This window comes from Equus asinus, unplaced genomic scaffold (genome assembly GCF_041296235.1).
Source record: "Equus asinus isolate D_3611 breed Donkey unplaced genomic scaffold, EquAss-T2T_v2 contig_800, whole genome shotgun sequence".
Lineage (NCBI taxonomy): Eukaryota > Metazoa > Chordata > Mammalia > Perissodactyla > Equidae > Equus > Equus asinus.
Genome location: NW_027225517.1, coordinates 462,639 through 480,691, shown reverse-complemented (window position 1 = coordinate 480,691; position 18,053 = coordinate 462,639). Strand labels below are relative to the sequence as shown.

Below are 18,053 nucleotides of genomic sequence, written 5' to 3'. Positions count from 1 at the left end.
GGGAATTGTGTATGGGTAAAACTAAAAGTCTTAGAAATTTCCCTGGAGAAAGGCTGTGACATTAATGGAATAATCCCTGTCTATGAACTACAAAAGATTTGTCACCATTAGCCATGGAGAATATCTTCCTTCTCCCCAGCCATTTCCCAGCCTCCTAGTTTCAAAAATATATGAAAGAGAAAATCCCCATAGAAGCGTAAGGATATAGCCTGAGAAGGAATGTAGAAATTCCCAGAAATTCCCAAAATCAGATCAGTCATTGCTTCATAGTGCACTCTTTTGAGAATAACTCTGAAGGAATGAAGAGATGAATTAGAAAAGAATATTAAGCTGTTTGCCATCAACATGGAAGGAGAACTAGTCACAGACAGACTACGTATTTATCATCCCACACTTTGATGTGGTTCTGTCTACAATGAGACTGAATGGAGGGAGAATTTGGTGAGAACAGAGCAGGAAATTCCATTCTTTATCATCACTGCCATCATCATTATAATAAACAATCATGGCAACGAAAAGATTTATTGAGTAGCTACAATATATACTGAATTCTACTCATGGAAATATCCCCAGGTTTCTTTAACGTCTATTTGTTTGGTATGGTAACCTTAAGCATGCTGTGATGTCTGCTAAACACAGAGAGTACTCTAAAAATTGCCTCTATATGTCTATTATATGCCCATGGAATTCCAGTTAGATGTATGTTGAATCTTCTAGCTCTACCCTCTACATCACTGAAACATGCATTATTTGTGTTTATCTACTTTGTTTTGTTTAATTTTTCAGATCCTTCTTGCAGTAAATCAGAAGTTGTGCTAATTGGGTGTTTAACTCACACATTGAATTTCAAATTTCAATCATAATATTTTGTTTTGTCTCTAATATTCTTTTTGTTCTTTTCCCAAATATTCAGTTTTGATAGTCTCAATGTTTTTCATAATTTCTATAGTATCTTTTACTTAAACATATTCAACATGCTTGTTGAAATTATTATTATTTAATGATGTAAATGCATAGTTTTGCAAGTCTGACTCTCTAATGTTATTGCTTACTCTTACTCGAGGTGCCCTGTTTGTGTGTTTAGTGATTATTTTTATCTTAAGTTCATGTTTCTTTAAAAGTTATCTATGGGAACCACTGACACTTGAGTTTAAAATTTGTTTCTTCAGTAATGATTTATATTATATTGTGAGATGCCTTGGGGGCGGAACCAGCCCACAATCCCTTTAAACAAAAATTTTGATTTTTTTTAAGTGTCAAAATAGTGAAAATATTTAGGCTGCATATTTACAGATGCAGATATATAAAAATAAAAACTACCAGAGGAATGAATTACATCAGTGCCATTGTGATGAAAGACAGTCCTCCTTTTTGTCCCCCTTTTGTAACAGTGAATTGAACATCCATCCATGAACAAAAGAGCTTTTGTGGTATCTAGCATGATATGCCAAGGGATGTGGAAGGAATCTCACCCCACCGGTGCATCCAATAATAGGCAGACACACCCTAGCATGGGCTACAGAGCCAGCAGGAGACAGAAAAATAGCCCCAACCCGTCTTGGTCAGAGTCCTGTAAAGCATGCAGAGGGCTGACTTGAGCAGACACCCATGAAGGAGAGAGACTTTGTGGAAGTCCAGTCTTCCTGAGAAGGTATTCCAGTGTACTGCTGGAGTAGAAAAATAGGTGTGAGATTGGTCACAGTGGAGACAGTGAAAGGAGCTTTCCTAGCACCAACCACTTCAAGGTACACTGCAGAAGTTGAAGCATTCAGCAGTGGCAAACTCTTCTGGTGAGGAAAAAGATCAGTGAGTTAGTACCCACCTACCCCAGGGGTGCTGGAGGCAGCTAGAAAATCCATTTCTCTCTAGAAGTACAGAGATTACTGTGGTGAGTAGACCATGACTAGAAAAAGAAGGGAGATCAGGAAAGAGGCAGTTGAGAATATTAAAGGGGCACACAGGCTCAGGATTTCAGGAGGAAGTCCATCCATGAGCATTGAGGAGTAGCTCACCAGAGAATCTCCCCACCAGGTCCACCAGAGCCCTCAACCTCCCAGTGCTAAACAAACACCTCTTACCCCTCTGCAACTGGCTCCTTATGCACATTCCTGAGTGTAGCAATAAGAGCAAATCTGGTAAACTGAGTCTCAGAAAAACAGACCTGGTCTGTGGACAAGGCAGAAACACAAATGTGAGCTCTAGTGCCACCTTCTGTAAAATGGAAACAAAGGGTTCCAGGAGCCAGCATGGTGAGTGACATAAACCAGAGGAGACACAATAGCTTAAGAAGGCACAGCAAAGGAAACCATCAACAAAATGAAAAGACAACCTAACAACTGGGAGAAGATATTTGCAAACCATATATCTGATAAGGGGTTAATATCCAAAGTATACAAAGAACTCATACAGCTCAACTGCAAAAAGACCAACAGCCCAATTAAAAAACAGGCAAAAGATCTGAACAGAGATTTCTCAAAAGAAGATATACGGATGGCCAACAGGCATATGAAAAGATGCTCAACATCGTTAGCTATCAGGGAAATGCAAATCAAAACTACAATGAGGTGTCACCTCACTCCAGTCAGAATGGCTATAACTAACAAGACAGGAAACAACAAATGTTGGAGAGGGCGTGGAGAGAAGGGAACCCTAGTACGCTGCTGGTGGGAGCACAAACTTGTGCAACCACTATGGAGAGCAGTATGGAGTTTCCTCAGAAAATTAAGAATAGATCTACCATATGATCTAGCTGTCCCACTGCTGGGTATTTATCCGAAGAACTTGAAAACACAAAGGCATAAAGATACCTTCACCCCTATGTTCACTGCAGCATTACTCACAATAGCCAAGACTTGGAAGCAACTTATGTGCCCATCAAGGGACAAATGGATAACGAAGATGTGGTATTTATACACAATGGAATACTACTCAGCCATAAGAAATGATGAAATACGGCCATTTGTGACAACATGGATGGGACTTGAGGGGATTATGCTGAGTGAAATTAGTCAGAGGGAGAAAGTCAAATAACATATGATCTCACTCATAAGTAGAAGATAAGAACAACGACAAACAAACACATAGAAGTGGAGACAGGAGTGGTGGTTACCAGAGAGGAAAAGGGGGGAGGGCAAAAGGGGTGATGAGGCTCACATGTGAGGGGATGGACTATAATTAGCTTTTGGGTGGCGAACATGATGTAATCTACGCAGAATTTGAAATATATTATGATGTACATCTGAAAGCTATATAATGTTATAATCCAATGTTACTGCAATTAAAAAAATAGATATGAAAAATTTTAGATACTTAATTTAAAAAGTAGACAGTACTTTCTTTAAAAAAGCCATGTTGAAAAGTGTATTAAAAAAATCACTATTTATCTGAAAAAAATAAAAGAATTCAGCCACAAGAGGGAGCAAGCAGAGTGGAGCATGTGTACCCATACAAAGGCAGAGAAAACTCCAGACCCCTTACTTAAACTACTCATGAAACTTAACTCGAAGTGAATTAAAGATTTAAACATAGACATAAAACCATAAAACTCTTAGAATGAAACCTAGAGGAAAAACTTGTTGACATTGACCTTGGCAATGAGTTTTTGGATATGACATCAAAAGCACAAGTAACATCAGCAAAAATCAACAAGCGGGACTACATCAAGCTAAAATGCTTCTACACAGCAAAAGAAATAATCAAAAAAAATTAAAGGCAACCTACAGAATGGGAGAAAATATTTGCCATCCATACATAGGATAAGGGTTTATAATCCCATGTATTTAAAGAACTCACACAACTCAGTAACAAATATCAAAAATTTGATGTAAAGAAATGGGCAGTAGAACTAACTAGACATTTTTCCAAAGAAGACATTCAATGTCCAAAAGGAACACAAAAATATACTCAATATCACTAATCATTAGGGGAATGCAAATCAAAATCACAATGAGATATCTTCTCACACCTGTTAGAATGGCTATCATCAAGAAGACAAGAGAGAACAAGTTTGGCAAGGATATGGAGATAAAGGATCCCTCATTCACTATCATGGGATTACAAATTACTTCAGCCACTATGGAAAAATGTAAGAAGTTTCCTCAAAAAAATAACAATAGAATAACAATATTGTCCAGCAATTCCACTTCTGGCTATTTGTCCAAATGAAATGAAAAAAGGATATCAAAAAGATATTGCACTCCTATGTTTCTTGCAACATTATTCACAATGGCCAAGATATGGAAACAGCCAAAATATCTGTCAATGAATGAATGGATAAAGACGATGTTATACACACATACACACACGGTGGAATATCAGTGAGTCACGAGAAAGAAGAAAATCCTGCCATTTGCAGCAACATGGATGGATCTTGAGGGCATTACATTAAGTGAGATAAGTCAGATAGAGTAAGACAAGGCTGTAAAATATCACTTATATGCAGGTTCTAAAACAGTCAAGTTCATAAAAACAGCAAACAAAATGGTGCTTATCAGAGACTGGGGATGCAGGAATTGGAGATATTTTGTTTAACGGTACAAACTTGCAACTCCCAGATAAATCCTACAGATCTAATGCCAAGCATAGTGATTATAGACTACAATACTCTGTTATAAACTTCAATATTCATAAGAATAGATCTATTTCCATTATTGAGGTAACATTGGTTTATAAAATTATATAAATTGCAAATGTACATCACTATATTTCAAAATCTGTACAGGCTGGATCTTAATTGTTCCAACCACAAAAAAAGAAATCTACCTATGTGATATGACAGAAGTGTTAGCTAATGCTAGCATGGTAAGCATATTGCAATATGTAAAAGTTTCAAATCAACACGCTGACTCTCTTAAACTTACACACTGTGATATGTGAATTTTATCTCAATAAAAATAAATTTTACAAAAAGAATTATCAGGGAAGGCTTTTTTACTTTTTTTTTAAGAGTGGCAGCTGAGGTAACAGCTGTTGCCAATCTTCTTTTTTTTTTTCTTCTCCCAAAGACCCTCAGAATATAGTTTTATATTCTAGTTGTGAGTGCCTCTGGTTGTGTTGTGTGGGATGCTGCCCCAGCATGGCCTGACGAGTAGTGCCATGTCCGCGCATGTGATCTGAACCTGCAAAACTCCGGGTCGTCAGAAGTGCAGCGCACAAACTTAACCACTCAGCCACAGGGTCAGCCCCAAGGCTTTTTTACTTTTTGTCTTTCTTTCACGATAAAGCTGAGAGAGATGTGCATATCACTATCTCATTTTGAGTGTAGGTTTTTCCTAGTTTGACAACTGAGAATGTTACCCTTTGAGAGTCCATGTTTTCAGCGGCAGTGGGGGAATGAGTTGTTGTCTCTAAGTGAATCTCACACATTGTCTTTTTCTCCTACCCTTCATACATTGGCTTATTAAAACCCAGGACTGAGCATACCAGAGATTAATAGATACTCATGGGAAAATAATGGCCCCATCTTACTGCCCTCTGAAGTTTGTGTTTTTCTTGTCATTTGAGTACGTTGATAAATTTATTTGCTTTCTCACTGGCTTCTGCATGAAAAAGCATATTTTATCTACTGTTAGTAATTTCTTTGAACATATGATCCACCATATTACCAGAAACACTTTTACAAAGAATACTTCTATGAAGTTTTGGTTACTCTAGCTTATCACTGGCCATTTGTTTTTCTAAAACCCCAAGCTACTTGATTTGCTTTTTTTTTTTTTTTGGCTTCTAAAGTGATTGCATTTGCCTGAAAATTAAGGTGTGGTATTAGTTAGCTAATATTTATTGAGTGTGTACTATGTTCCAAGAGCTATTCTGAATACTTTCACGTTTTATCATATTTTAATTTTCAACAACTTTATGAGGTATGTATTCTTACTAGTCCCATTTTTCAGATGAAGAGACTGTGGGTCAGAGTACTAAATAGCTGAAGGTCACACAACTCACAAAGGGCAGAACTGGGATTCAAACCCAGGCAATATAGATCCAAAGCCACATCTTAAATATCTGCACTGAACTGCACATCAACATGTGTTCATTGCTGCATTAATCTTATTTCTAAACACTGTAAAGCACTATCTTTGTGTTTTGTATGATGTAAATCATCCAATAAGGAGCCTACAGCCCAGGAAGACAGGTGATAAATGGACCCATAGAGACATAATGTAAAACAAGAGATGATGTGTGGCATGAGAAAGATGGAGATAAATTCTTGTGGGTGATCACCAACTGGATGTGGTAAGAAGTCAGAGACCAGGGAAGGCCCATACATATTCTTTGACATACCTCTCTTCTTTAAGATATTTCATCAATAATCCTTCCTAATATTTACACAGTTGACTTTGGAAAAATTCAACATATTTATAGGACAGGAAACAAAATATGCAGAGCTTTATTTATCAGGAAATATGGACAGGGTCAGTCTCAGAAGACCAAGTATTACAGTTTTTCTTGACGGGTGGTCCTCCAATTCCTCAAGACCCAAAATGTTCATCAAAGATGCATTGAAATCACTCAATTTGGGAGTCTTCTGTAGACTGCTCAAATGTGACTTTTATATGGAACAAACCAAGTAGCATAGGCCCCTCAAAAATTACCCACAACTTTTCCTTTGGGTCTGTGTTTTCTCCTTTTAAACATTAATCAAAGGTGTCAGAGGTTTTCCAGCTCCCCATTTTGTACCAAAGTATATTGACACAGCCTACATATTTAGATCTCCCTCTACAGAATGCTTTTCAGGCTAAATGAGTTGCGATGGAAGAGGGACTCATAAAACTTAGACTTCAAGGACAATGATATTGAGCTATTTGTAAAACTATGAAATTTTTCCTGGGTCCCAGGCCCTCACATTCCTCAGAGCAGAGCCCCTAATGACTCACCTAAGAGTTCTGTAAAGCTTTACTCTCCTCTGTTCTAACTCTTTCTTCTTTGTGGTTTACCCAAGTATTCAGAAATAGCCAAAAAATATTTCAGCTTCCAGCTTCTGAGAGTATCCCACTCTATCAGAATTCTGAGATGAGTTCATGATTTTTATTAGTAATGTTTTGCTCACTCAGCCTCCCTCAGAAATGATCTAGCTGTGGGAGAAGAGGACCTTGAAAGCTTATGAGGCTTCTTTCACATCTAAGAGAGGACTTTGGAGCACAGATCCCAACAATGAAGGAGCAATTAAAATCATGCAAGCTGTAAATAACCTCCGTCCTGGGTGATAGAGGGGAGACCAACTCTCTTAATTGGTCCCTTGTTTATTTTCCAAGTTCTTCCTTCGGCATGCTCATCTTTTGAGACATTTTTATGTCAAGGAAAGCTCCATTCACCCTGGAAGGATAATGGGGATAATTTAAAAAACACTTCCAACCTTGTTCTCTATAAAATAAATTATGTCATCAAAGCATATGGACAATCATCAGAAACCTCTATCTGGGAAAGACACCAAGAAGTGGTGAATCTCCAACAATGCTGAGTCAGACCCTGCAATAGAGGGAATCTCAGCTCTCTACCTTCTTATTTTGGACCAGTTTTTTGTTTTCTTTTACTTTTGTTTTGTTTTGGTTTTTTACCTTTAGATGGGACCCAAGCATGGGTCACATTCAGGAAGACCTTCCAGAAGTTTGGAGTCGGGAAGAAGAAACAGAAATTGATCTCTTCTTCTCTTCCATGGCTCCATCTTCTTATTTTAAAGGAAGAAATAAGTAGAAGAGAGAAAATGAGAGGAGACAACAATTGTATGAAGAATGGTAGAGACAAGGAGGAAAAGAGGAAGAACTGGGCAAAGAGCATAAGGAACTTTAAAAGAGAAATAACATTCAGTCTTCCCAAAACATGCACCAAAAAGGAACTCTTGCATCTCCCTCCACCCTACTTTGCTATCATCTCTCACCAAATGTACAAGAAGCAATTCTTTATTTGGGGTGTTTTTTAAAAAATTTATTTTATTGGGGTCACATTGGTTGATAACATTATATAAACTTCATTTTTACATCATTGTATTTTGATTTCTGTATAGACTACATTTTCTTCCCCACCAGAAGGCTAGCTCACCATATTTATGTGCCCCTTTACCCCTTTCTCTCTTCCCCTCTGTTAACCACCTATCTGTTCTCCATATCTATGTGTTTGTTTGGTTATCTTCCACATATGAGTGAAGTCATACAGAAATTGCCTTTCTATTTCTGACTTATTTCACTTAGCATAATACCCTCAAGATCTACCCATGTTGTCAGACATGGCACAATATCATCTTTTTATGACTGAGTAGTATTCCATTATTTATATATCTCTATGTGTGTGTGTGTATATATATATGTACACACACACCACATCTTCTTTATACATTCATTCACTGAGAGAAGCAATTCTTGTTTTGCACCCAAGACACTAAACCCTTGTCCTCTGGTCCTCAAGGTCTGAGTTTTCCTTCTCCATATGCTACATGGAAAGAATAACTTAGAGGAGATAGAAGAGGCCATGCTATGGAGAATGTCAAGCAGTCAGTGACAATATGTTAGAAAATAAGGTCTGTTCATGCTTCTAATATGTCTTTAGTATCTTGTCAAATCCCCATCCAACCTTCCTTTTTAAATTTTTCACTTAGCTGTATGTAACAGCTAATAGAAAATATTTTTGTAATAATATTTAGCTTTTTACTTAATATTTCCTTCCTCCTATCTCTGACCATTCCTCTCTTTCAGTCAGGCAAGTTGTTATGTTCTCAAGCCTCAGAGAAAGGATGTGACAGCAAAAAGAATTTGAAACAGAGATCATGTGCCCAAAAACATGAGTGAGTCTCCAGAATGGCTTTGAGATACCACAACTATCAAATAAGTTTAGACACACCAAGAACAGAAGAGCCATACCAAAAGATGGTTAGGGCCTGTTTTGGCAGACAGAAACTTCAGAAAATGTTTTCACGGAGGTCCAGGGAGACAGCCACTGGGCACTTAGGGCTTGAGCTCTACAGAATTTCCTGTGCCAGAGTATAGGATGGGAATAACAGAACAATTCCCATTCGACTAAGACCGTTCATGAGTAGCAGAGTCACCAGACCTAACAGTCTTTAGGATGTGGATAAATGGAATTCAGCAGTAACCCAATTATGATTTGACATCTTGGGATCTGTTGAGGCAATAGATATCTCAGGAGATGCTGCTGTGGAGAGAGATCAAGAGCCCAATAGCTCCTTTGCCCTGACATCATTCAGTCCTCTAGAACTTAGACACAAATGTAGGGAAAAGACAGAAGGACTCACAAATTGACTAAGTTTCTTCGCAGTGAAGAAATAGAGAGCGCAAAGTAGAAATTGTGTTATAGAAAGTTAATGAAAATAGTGTTTCCTGAATACCTGAATTTGTAGATTGATTGTCAAAATCTTGTGCCTGCAGTGTTAAGTGTTACTTTCTGGCATGTGTATTTTAATGAGCCAACTGGCTATATCTCACTGTATTTAACTATTCTTTTCATGTAGCATAGAAGTTGTTTCCAAGTTTTCAATGAAAGTTTTTGAATATATTTACTCTGAAGCATTTCTAACAGCTGAGGGTGATAGGCAGCCTTGAAGATCGTCTCCTATGACCCTGGCCTTCTGGTCTTCATGGGCTTGTGCAGAACCCTCCTACATTTAATAGGCCTAACCCATGTAAGAAGTATATTACCCTCCTTCCATCAAACAGCACCAAATTGCCAGCAATGCGAGGCATCTATTTTAGAAGTAGATCCTCCCACCTTGATCTAGCTTCAGAGGACTCCAGCCCTGACCAACTACTTGAGTGCAACCTCATCAGACCTCTTAAGCCAGAACCACACAGCCAAGTTGCACTTGAATTTCTGACCCACAAAAACTATAAAAGGTAATAAATATCTATTTTTGTTTGAAGCCACAAAGTTTTGTACCAATTTATTGTACAAAAATAGGCAAATAATATACAAATAATAGAGAACACATTCAAAAAATCACATTTTTGTTATTCTTGGTATATATTACAAAATGATTTTCAGTAGGAATCTTTCATCTTTTATGACAGAAAAAGTATGAAACTGGTCAAACAATCAAGTGAATCTGTTAGCTCATAGAACAGAAGTAATCAGAGAAAATTTGATCCAGTGGCTGAAACAATATTATAAATGTCCAGTTTTTTCTTTTTTGTTTAATATGCTGTGGAGACTAATTGTTCTATCCTATGGATAATTTCTCTTATGGTAGAAAAATTGTATAAATTCTAGAGATCACAGTCTTACTTCACACCATCTAAAAGAAGAGAGTATCTCTTCTGGTAGCTTCCACAGAAGAGAAAAAGATTTTCTTTCCCAGAAGCCCCAGAAAACATCTTCTTGCATCTTTCTTGCATTAATTTGTTCATATCCCTCACTTCTACCCTAAGCTAGTTGCAATAGCTATTGGATATTTTCTAATTGTCTTAAACCAATCTGGGTTCAACCCTGAAACCCAGAGTTGGGACGAATCTACTGAAACAATGATGTTTAACAACAGAAAAATCATCCTCTCCATATATATATATATTTCAGTATATTTCTCAGAGAAAGAATGATTATGAATGTTAGAGAGCAACAAATAAGCCACCACTTTTTGTAATTTAACTATTAATGTAATAAATTATACATAGTTATAAACAGTTCCATACATATATGCAATATACATGTAACAAATGCTTATAATGGAAATATATTTATAATGGAAATTTTTGTATTTTGTATAAAAGTATATTTATAAAAATTTGAAATCTGTATGATTTCACCTGGAAGTGGAAGATAAAAACCATAACAACCAACAAAATCATAGAAATAGATATTACAGTGGTGATTACCAGAGGTGATGGGATATGGGGGGAGGGTGAAAAAAGTAAAGGGCACATGTGTATAGTGATAGATGGTAATTAGTCTTTGCGTGGGGAACATGATGTTTTTTACATAGAAATCAAAATATCATGGTGTACACCTAAAATTGATATAATGATGTAGATCAATGTTACCTCAATAAAAAAAAATAGAAGCAAAATAAAAAAGAATCCAATGACTCTTCAAGGATAATATGTAAATGTAATTATATCTTTTTTACATTAGTTTATTCAAGTCTGAGAAATCTGGTAAATCAACAGTCAGTGTTGTTAGGCATCTTGATCTATTTTTTAACTATACCACAAGGACCACAACTTTATGTCTTACTTCAGACAGTGAAAACTGGTCAGAGTTGAGAACCCTGCCTATCCCACTATCTATTATCACTCCTGGCCCTTGAGGTTTCCCAGAAAATACGAGCATTAAAGTCACTCACACTGTTCTACTCCATCCATTATATCACCCCAAACAATCGCCAATCTCTAGGACTTAAAATGTTGAACACAAACAGTAGGAAGGAATGTAGACAAGTTTTCCATATTTCCTCTTTGTCCCTGCAATACTGAATATTCAGTAACTCTATTATTATAATGAACTCTCACACAAGTCTTCTTACCTAACATGTTCAGATGCTTTAAATATCAGAAATGATTTGGTAGTGTGATCCCATTGTCTATGTTAACCAAGGACAAACTTTCTAGATTGAATGGAGGATAGAAAGAGAGGTTTGCATTTCATAATATCAGAAACTGCTATTGGCTGTGACATGGATTTTTAATATCATTTCCCAGCAGAAATTCCAACTGGACACTAGATGCAAGAAACTAATTCATCAGAATCATAAACAAACGGCACTGAGTGGAACAGATGCTTCATTGATTCCTTTTATCATTTAAATCACCTCATTCCTTAGACCAAAGCTGGTGGAGACTAGGATGTAACTAAAAACTTATTAGATGATTACCTTTGAAAGAGACCTTAGACAAATGTTAGCTATCTCAGACTGGTCTTCCATGAGGCACAACCAGGCCAACTCTATAGCTTTGTTTCTCTCTAAAGGCACACCCCCTCTCTCTGTTCATTCCCATTCTGTTCAGAAACACAGACCATACATTGGTCACCACCATGTTTAGATAATGCTGCATCAAAATATTTGGGAGACAAAGTTAGTACACCCCCAGGAGCCTCTGTCAATTATCTTGCCTTCAATGCCAGAGGCCTGCAATTGGACAGAGGTCAATCTCAGTAGCAAAAAGAAGCAACAAGTTTTTAAACTTTAATGTTTCACAAATACTTTCAGAAAAAATAATAAATGATGAGGCCACTCCTCACGTAAGATGAAAGTAATGAACCTCCAGGACCTAAAGTTATAGTGTTTGTGTGGCATTGAGTCACCTATTGTTCTATTTCCTCATATTATCTGTGTTAAATTAAGCCTTCTTTGCCCAAAGGCAATATGAGTTTTGTTATAGTGCAGTAGTGTGCATACTTTTGTGGATTAAAGTGATTCTGACAAGACAAATTGGTCAGAAATCTTATACTCCGTGACTTCAGGAATACTCTCTCTTCTCTTGCAAACCTCTTCAAGGCGACTTTGATTTCCTTGTTTCTCAGACTATGAATCAAGTATTCAACGTGCGAATCACCACAGAGTAGAAGACTGATGCAAATCTATCAAAGCTGGGGGAGCTACTAGAGCTGGAACTCAAATAGAAAAAGATATTTGAGGGCTAGAAGAGGGTCACTGCTGTAAGGTGAGAAGCATAGGTGTTGAAAGTTTTGGACAGTACTGTAGCTGAAGTGTTCTTCATAATGTAGATGACAATATAGCCATAGGATATCATAATAACTAAGGCATTTATTATCCCAAAGATCATTGCTAATATAGCAGTCATGAGTTGTACAAAGAAATTGTTAGTGCAAGACAGGACTAACACTTGGGGCATGTCACAGAAGACGTAGTTGGTGACATTAGGCTCACAGAAGTGGAGCTGAAGCATGACACACAATTGGGATATAGAACCAGAGAGTCCATCCATATAGGACCTCAGTACCATCCAAACACAGAGGGTGGGTGAGTAGACGATTGAATAGAAAAGTGGTCTACAAAAGCAGCATATTGGTCATAAGCCATAGCTGTCATGAGACAAGACTCACTTAGTCCCATGGTTGAGAAGGCAGAGTCATGAATAACACAACCCACAAAGGTGATAGTTTGCTGCTCCTGGAAGAAGTTAGAGAGCATCTTGGGAACTGTGGAGGTCACATATAGATATCATTAAGGGCAGAATACTGAAGAAGAAGTACATGGGTGTGTGGAGGTGGGAGTCCATCCTTACTAAGAGGATGAGGCACAGGTATCACATTAGACTCATAACCTAGGTCAACAGGAATACAACAGAGAACGCTACTATGATTTCAGGGAAATCCAAGAATCTCAAGAGGATGAAAGGGTTGATATCTGTAATATTTCCTCCACAAACCATTGACTTGGTGTTTCTAAAATCAGAAAATAGACAATATTCAGGTAAATTAGTAGCTTTACAATTTTCATTAGTGCCATTTTTTTCCCTCCATTCATCAGTGGAAAGGGGGAAATACTTCACCGTGCTGATGGAAAGACCCCAGTTTTTCATATTGAATATCAAAAAGTACCTGACTTGTGCTACAGGTTCTCAATTATTTCATGAGGTCATGAAAATTAAAAATGATATTTGAAGATTTACTGATAACTATTCCAAAGGGAAGCTATTACAACTAACTATTGACCCCAATTCTTTTCTCAATTTTAGGATATTTTGTGTCTTAGTAAACAGAAAAGTACTGTGATTAAGGGTTCAGACCTTAGAGTTTTCATTCCGAGTGACATCATCAAGACAGCAAAATAAGTTGTTCTTGACTTCAGTCAGCTTTACCAGAACAACTGGTAACTATTCATAGAAAAGATATCGTGGTGAAAATCCTAAATGTGCTTATGAAGCTGAAGCATCCCCATGGACCATGTAAAATGAGAAGGACCACACTAGAACAGTAGAGGAGTAGCAGCACTCTGACCCTATTGCCCTGCCCCCTGCTCACACAGTGCCAAAACAAAAGGACTCCCCTTGTCCTATGGTTTCTTCCAAAAATGAAACAACCTAGAAGAAATAGGTAAATTACTAGAAACATACAACATAGAAAACTGAATCATGAAGAAATAGAAAACCTGAAGAAACCAATAACAAGTAAGGAGATCAAATCAGTAATTGAAGCCTCCCAACAAAGAAAAGCCCAGGACCAGATGGTTGCATGGGAATTCTACCAAATATTTAGAGAAGAATTAACACTGATCCTTCTCAAACTCTTCCAAAAAGTTCAAGGGGAAGAAGCATTTCCAAACTCATTTTATAAGTCCAGCATTGATACCAAAGCCAGATAAGGACACTACAAGAAAAGAAAACTATAGGTCAATATCCCTGATGAATACAGATTTTAAAATTTTCGTCAAAATACTAACAAGTAAATTACTCAGCTCATCAGCAGATGAAAAGGATCATACACCATGGTCAAGTACGGTTCTTTCCTAGAATGTAAGAATAGTTCAATATACAAAAATTAACAAATGTAATACATCATATTAATAGAATGAAATATAAAAATCATATAATCCTCAATAAATGAACAAAGATCATTTGACAAAATTCAGCACCATTCGTGATAAAAACTCTCAATAAATTAGGTATAGAAGGAGCTAACCTCAACATACTAAAGCTCATATATAACAAGCTGATACCCAATAACATACTCAATGGTGAATAGTTGAAAGTTTTTTTGAAAGATCAAGAAGAAGACAAAGATGACCATTCTCCTCATTCCCATTCAAAATAGTAATAGACCCCAGCCACTGCAATCAAGTCAAAGAAAAATAATATAAGGCATCAAAGTTGTGGAAGAAAAGACTTGAAATTGTGTCTATTTGCAGATGACATGATTTTATTTGTAGAGAACTCTAAAAATGTCACCAAAAAACTGTTAGACCTAATCGATGAAATTAGTAAAGTTTCAGGATACAAAATAAGCATTCTATATACTTACACAAATTCTAGGAAAATGAAATAAAGAAAATCCCATTTACAATAGTATCAAAAACAGCAAAATACTTAGTGGTAGATTTAACCAAGAAGGTGAAAGGTCTCTTCACTGAACACTATAAGACATCAACGAAAGAAATTGAAAAAAAATACAAGTAAATGGAAAGGTATCCCATGTTCATGGACTAGAAGAATTAATATTGGTGAAATGCCCATACTATCAAAAGCCATCATATATCCAATGCAATTTCTATCAAGATTGCAATGATATTTTTCACAGAGATAGAAGAAACAATCCTAAAATTTGTATGGAACCACAAAAGAACTTGAATAGACAAAGCAATCCTGAGAAAGAAGAATAAAGCTGGCCAAGAGATATTACCTTTCCTGATTTCAAACTATATTACAAAACTAGAGTAATCAAAATCATATGATACTGGCATAGAAACTGATACATAGACCAATGGAACAGAATCAAGAGCCCAGAAATAAAATTGTGCATATATGGTCAACTAACATTTGACAGGAGATCCTAAAATACTCAATAGAAAAAACACAGTCACTTCAATAAATGGTGCCGGGAAAATTGGATATTCACCTGTAAAAGAATGAAACTGGATCCCATTCCCACCACCACCCCCCCACCAAAAAAAAAAAAAACTCAAAATGAATTAAAGACTTAAATGTGAGACTTGTAACCATAACACCCCTAGAATAAAACATAGGGAAAAAATGAACATGGATTGGGTATGATTTTTTGGACATCACATCTAAACCACAAGCCAAAAAAATCAAAAGTAAACAAGAGAGATTATATCAAACTAAAAAGCTTCTGCATGGCAAAAGAAGTGCTAAACAAAATGAAAAAGCATCCTACATAATGAGAGAAATTATTTGTAAATCACCTATCTGACAGGGTCTTAATATCCAAAATATATAAGGAACCCATACAACTCGATAACAAGAAAATAAATAATCCAATTAAAATTTTGGCATGGAATCTAATTAGATATTTTTCCAAAGAAGACATCCAAAATACCAACACATACATGAAAATGTGCTTAACATCACTAATCATCAGGGAATTGCAAATCAAACTCAATAAGATATCAACTCACACCTGTTAGAGTGGCTATCATCAAAAAGACAAGAGATAATAACTGCAGGTGAGAATGTGGAGAAAACAGAACCATGTGTACTGTTGTGAGAATGTAAATTGGTGTGGTTACTATGGAAACCATAGTTTCCTAAAAAAATTTAAAACAGACCTGTCATATAACCCAGCAATTCCATACCTGGGTATATATCCAAAGGAAATGTAATCACCAAAATATATGTGCACTCTCATGTTCATTGCAGTATTATTTATAATAGGCAAGACATTGAAACAATCTAAGTGTCCGTTGACGAATGAAGAAATCATACTATAAATATATAAATAATATGAATAACAAGTATACGTATAAATATGTATAAATAACATAAATTATATGTTTAACAATGGGATATTATTCAGGCTTTAAAAAAAGAAGGAAATCCTGGCATTCGTGATAATCTGGACAGACCTTGAGGACATTATGTTAAGTTAGGTCAGTCAGACAGAAAAAGACAAATACTGCATGATCTCTCTGTATATGGAATCTAAAAAAGCCCAACTCAGAAACAAGGATCAGATTTGTGGTTGTCACAGGCAGGGGCCAGAAAGTGGGGGAAATAGGTGAAGATGGTCAAAATGTAAAATTTTCCAGTTATAAGATAAATTCTGGTAGTGTAATGTACAGCATGATGACTATAGTTAACGATATTCTATTGTATATTTGAAAGTCAGTAAGAAAGTAGATCTCAAAAGTTTTCGTCACAAAGAAGAATACTGTAATGGTGTGAGATGATGGATGTTAACTAATCTTATTGGAGTAACCATTTGACAATATGTACATATATAAAATCATTACGTTGTACACCTTAAACTTATACAATGTTATATGTCTATTATATCTCAATAAAGCTGAAGAAAAGAGTTTCAGTTCTGATGTTCTCTCACTCTATGAACCTGTCTCAGTGGCTTATACACACTAGGTTCGATTTACTCCTAACAGATTTAGGGCACCAAGAGCCCCTTAAACAGAAGGTTAATGGGAGGGTTATATGAGGAGATCCATGCCAACACTCAGCACAGTCTGGTACACATTAATTGTTTAATAGATTTTGGATATTATTATCAGTGATTGCTTACAGATAACCACAAATAACAGCTGTACTCATGAATAGGAATGCCATGGGTACTAGAGTTTTATTGATTAATTTGGGGAAACTTCTGAGACATCATCAGCCCTGCAGACAGTCAGGCATCATTACCTCTGGGCAGCTGTAGCTTCAGACCTAGTGTCCAGGCAAGTCAAACCACCTGGAGTCATATAGACAGAAACCACATAAAAGATTTTCTATGCAGTTTGCTTGAATTCAGGTACACTTGGATCAATTGACAGCCAGCATCAAGCTATGATGAGACTTGATGTCAAGAAAGAGTCAAAGTAGCTATTTCAATTCCCTAAAACAACGAAGATATATTTCATATATTTGTTGATACGCTCAGCAAGTTAGAGCTCACTAAGAGATTCAGAACAGATAACACCTATTGGCTATGTTCCATACCCAAACTGATCTTCCTTGAGAGGAAAGAGTAAATCAATGATAATGGCCAATAAAATTGTGAAAAAGATTAATAATTAGAAAGATTTGGACTTTCAGATGTTCAAAAGCATTATAAACATTGATAATTGATTATTCTTGTAAAAATAGACATGTGTCAAAAGAACAAATACAATTTAAAAAATAAATTTAAATACTGATAAGAATTAAATAGATGATAAATTTAGTATTTTCAACTGATAGAAAAGAATAAACTCTTCCCTAAAGGGTCTATGAGACCTAGCTTACTATAAATAAAAGGCGTCAGAGGAATCAATACATACACAGGTGCATAATCTTGGGATGGGAATGCAATTTCTGAAATGTAACATCAAGTAAGAGACCATAAGAGACAAAATATGATGTAGCAATTTAAACTTGATTATGGCTGAAAACCCGCTTATATAAAACACTTTTGAAATACGATTGATGAACTGGGAAACCTAGTCA

At 36.3% G+C, this 18,053-nt stretch overlaps 1 pseudogene; it reads right to left on the bottom strand.

The window, feature by feature from the left end:
* Window positions 1–12,270: 12,270 nt before the first annotated feature.
* On the bottom strand, window positions 12,271–13,331 carry LOC123277913 (olfactory receptor 5AN1-like; annotated as a pseudogene).
* Window positions 13,332–18,053: the final 4,722 nt, after the last annotated feature.